This window comes from Papaver somniferum, chromosome 2 (genome assembly GCF_003573695.1).
Source record: "Papaver somniferum cultivar HN1 chromosome 2, ASM357369v1, whole genome shotgun sequence".
Lineage (NCBI taxonomy): Eukaryota > Viridiplantae > Streptophyta > Magnoliopsida > Ranunculales > Papaveraceae > Papaver > Papaver somniferum.
Genome location: NC_039359.1, coordinates 69,031,885 through 69,036,165, shown reverse-complemented (window position 1 = coordinate 69,036,165; position 4,281 = coordinate 69,031,885). Strand labels below are relative to the sequence as shown.

General features: G+C 35.4%; 1 pseudogene; it reads right to left on the bottom strand.

Moving 5' to 3' along the window:
- Positions 1-803: 803 nt before the first annotated feature.
- Positions 804-3,998, bottom strand: LOC113347949 (annotated as a pseudogene).
- Between the last annotated feature and the right edge of the window lie 283 nt (positions 3,999-4,281).

The following is a 4,281-nucleotide window of genomic DNA, read 5'->3' as shown; positions in this document are numbered from 1 at the left end:
ATGACTTTTAAAAGTCTTAATGAGTTCTATAGTTTCAATTTAAGATTGAAGTGGGGTGTAGCAGTGAACACTCTTGATGGAACTCACCTATCTGAATGAGGAAGTGGGTCGCTTCCTATGAGAATATGAGCTGATTCTCTAGAGCATTCTGAGAAACAAGATACGTCCAGGGCCAAAACGGACACAACGGCATGAGCTTGGCAGCAACCTCGGATATATCATGTGTGGTTGTTATCGCGAATTACACCAAACGTTGGACAGTTCAAGACATTGCGTTCACTGACTAACAAGTAGTTTCGGTAACCTCTCACTAAGAAAAGGTTCAAGACCTAATGGACACCTACGCCTATTCGTGATATTTCCTGTTTTCCGTGTTTTATCGTATTTTTATTTATGTGGGGGATTGTTGGAAAACCACCGGTTTTATGTGAATAAAAAATTATTATAAAACGATTTTCAAAATAATTAAAATACCTTCCAAAATTATCTCTTGGTTTTGTGGGGTAAGTTTAACTTATATATTTTGGATTTGCACTAGGGTTTTGAATATATAGAAAAAACCTCTCTCGTATCCACGAGTGTTTGGTGCTTCTTCTTCATTTTCTATGTTTGATACGAGGGTTTTAAGTGCTAACGATTTGTGAGTTTTCCGCTGCCAAGTTCTAGAAAGACAAGATTTGAATGTGCTATTCAAGCTTTGTTAAGATTGTTGTATCTTGGAGGCAGATGTACCCGTAGGACTATAGTATCATCTTTTCATAGTGTAGCCGGACATTCTTGTCTTAAGGACAGTATGTTGAACATGCGCCTCAATCTGCCATTACCAGTTTGTTTATTCATGATACTTAACAGGGATCCATGATTCAAGACATAGACAATCTTTCCTGATATGGAAGACGACACAAAATCTCAGATAAGTATTCCTTAAACTAATCATTTTTTAATTATTATCCCCAACATTAATATGAGACAGTAAAAATGTCAATGAAGACGCATACACATTGTGAGACCATCACCAACAGGGAGTTGTGAAATTTGAATGCGAGAATCAGATGCTAATTTTTGTTCAGATCGACAAAGACGCCTTTAATTTCTTTCATCATTTCATCGAGTGTAGAATCATCTTCCCAAGCAACTGTACCTGACCAAAGTGTATTATCGTAGAGAATCATTCCTCCTACCCTCACTAGTTTTAATAGTCTCTCATGATAATGCACGTAATTATCCTTGTCTGCATCGACGAAGGCATAATCAAATGATCCTTCATTCTTGGGCTGAGCAATAAACAAAGAAAAAACTTAATCTTTGTGTAATACCATAAAATTAATTCCGTGGAAGTTGGGAACTTGATGTATAAAGTATATGTGGGCATAACTGATATCAGTTGCTTGTACTTACATCCTCCAGTAGTTTGTCAAGTACAGGTATAGCAATGGACTCAATGAACTCCACCTTATGTTCTACCCCAGCTTTTTTGAAGAATGGTAGTCCTACCTCGAACATTGACCGATCTGGATCAATAGCCATGGTCTGCATTGTGTATCATGTACAGTAGATGAGGTGATGAAATAATTTTAGTAATAATCAAGTATTAATGCGCGATAAAATTATGTCGTTTGGTACTCATATTCAGCCATCAAGTTGAATTTGGATAGAAACTAACTTTGCCATCTTTGGGAAGTGCAAGAGCAGTGACAAGTAGTGAGTATCCAGTGTACACTCCAATCTCAATCGTCTTTTTTGCATTCACAAGCTTTAAAAGTAGAGACATTATAGGACCTTCATCTGCTGCACAAAGCATCAAACTCCTGCAATTAAAGTCATGCAAAGATTTGAAGATTGTTAGATCAAAATAACAAGAAAATAGTTGGTAAATATTCTGAAGATTTCATGGTAAGCCTAAAACAATTACCATGGTTGGGTAGCTGTAATTTCCCTTAGCTCCTTTAGAACTTCAGCCTCATTTGGGTACACATTCGTCTCCAAGATATACTATCAAATTCAAAAGGTGAAATTCAATGATATAACTTACAAAGATTAATAATTAAGAAATTTAACTGCAGAAGGATTAAGACATTCTTCAAAATTTTGAACAAATTAATTGACACTGAATTTGGCTGATTGATCGATGCATCTTATGTCTCCATCCAGTACATGTTGGCGCCGCTCATTCTATACTCCCGCGTATTTAAGTATGTACTATCACTTATTAGGATCATAAATTTCAAGTGCCTCTGGCTCTTGATATACTGAAAATCATTAGTTATGCAAACGGATTACCTGATAAAGCTCTTTATTTTGCAACAAACCAGCATCAGTTTTTGCAACATCAAACACACTGAGTTTCGTCGGAGGTATATCCATGGTTTCTTCTTACTCTTCTCATTGTCGCTCTTCTGGTTGTTTTTAAAGAGAGAAGCATTCAGTCACACTTTCCACCTACTCATTTTTGTTATGTCACGAGCAAAGAAGCAGAAATTAGTTTTGCTTGGAATTGACAATTTTTTAAGTTTTGACTGCCTCCGTTCTTTTTTAATAGGTCAGTTTTTATAAATAAAAGTTTCAAAAAAATAGACCAGTTTTTTAATTGGGAAAGTCAAATGTTACTTTAATTTTTTGGGACCACTTTTTTCTTAACTTCTTTTGGTGACAAGTGTCATGTGGACCACTTCACTTTTTTTTTTTTGTTAACAAGTGTCACGGGGACTATTTCACTTCACTTCTTTTATTGACAAAGTGTCATGGGAACTACTTTCAATGATTAGTTCTCTTAATTTCCTTAAATTTTATTAAAAATAAAAATGACTTATTAAAAAAGAACGGAATGAGTAATTATTAGGCACCTGGGCTGGAAACATGAATGAAGTGTGCGTCATAATCTTGAAACCCCACATCTATTCTATATATATATTATAAGGGAACTCTCCCTTCTACACTACAGCTACAGTAATTGAAGCTGCAAATTTTTATTTTCCGAATCTGCCCCTGTTTTCATAGCTTCATAAAATTTGTTTGGTAAATACAATGAGGTCATATCAGTAATTTACTAGAATCGTAAAAGATATAATCAATCACAGGAAAACATAAGTGATTTTAAAAATCAAAATCCCCCGAATTAAACCCACTTCTCCTTCATCAATCATCATCAATATCAGGTAACCAACAAAAATTCAAAAGATTCCACCATCCATCCAAGTTTCAAAATAACAATTTTTTTTCTCCTTCTTATTAGTAATTAACTTTATTGATGAATATAAATATCAGACGGTGAAATTAAGGAAATAGAAAGAACACCGTGATAGATAAGATGATGGAGGTGTTTTTGATTTATGAGTAAGAGAAGAAATAATTTAGAGAAGAGATAGGGTTATCATACTGCAGTGGAGGCTATGGTAAAGTTTTGCCATTCACGGCTGTCGTGGTTGTGGTGGGGGTGAGAGTGGTGGTGGAGTTGGTGATTGGCGGCAGGGCGGTTCCTGAGAAAAATTTGCTCCGAAGTGAATTCATTTAATTTTTGCCCCTAAACAGCAACAACGGTACCTTTTATACTTATAGAAACATATAATATATTAAGGCATCAATCCAGATTCCGGTTGGTTGTTTTTATGGGTTTGTAAGAAAGAGAATCGAAAAAAAGAAAAATTGTAGTGCGCCGTGATCTGAGAAGAAATGAGGTAGTAGAGCCATAGGGGTGAAGAGGAAAGAACGAGATGAAAAGAAACTAAAATGTTTCTTCTAAAGTTAAATTGTATAGATAATTTGTTTTAAACCCTTTAACTTAATGTAACCTATAGTTCAGTCCAAATTGTTCCTTTTTCAATGAAAACCCCCTATTGTTACCAGGGTTTTTGTTGTCCCTGGGCTTTTGTTGCCTGCAACCCCACTTTGCCTGCTTCCCTATCAAGCAATGGCGGTGTTGTCACAGAAGCAGTTGTTCTTCTACATGAAACTGTAGAAAGAATTTAGGAAAGGAAGTTGAATTGATTTTTCTTCATCCATTTGGTGACCAAATAAAAGTGATACTATTTTGTGACTCATGAATACCTGTATTAGGTGTAAACTGTCTTCAATATTGCCGCGTGGAGGTAAACCCAGTCCGCTTTGGATCGGACGGTTGTGAATGAAAAACATCTTTGGAAATGAGATCAGGTTCGGTTATAGTAAATCTGACGATTGAGAAACAAGTAATCAACTGATTTTTTGAGGTTAGTAAAATACTATATTTAAGATGTTGATACATACATGATACATGAGAACAAAACAAAAACTTCCCTCGAATCC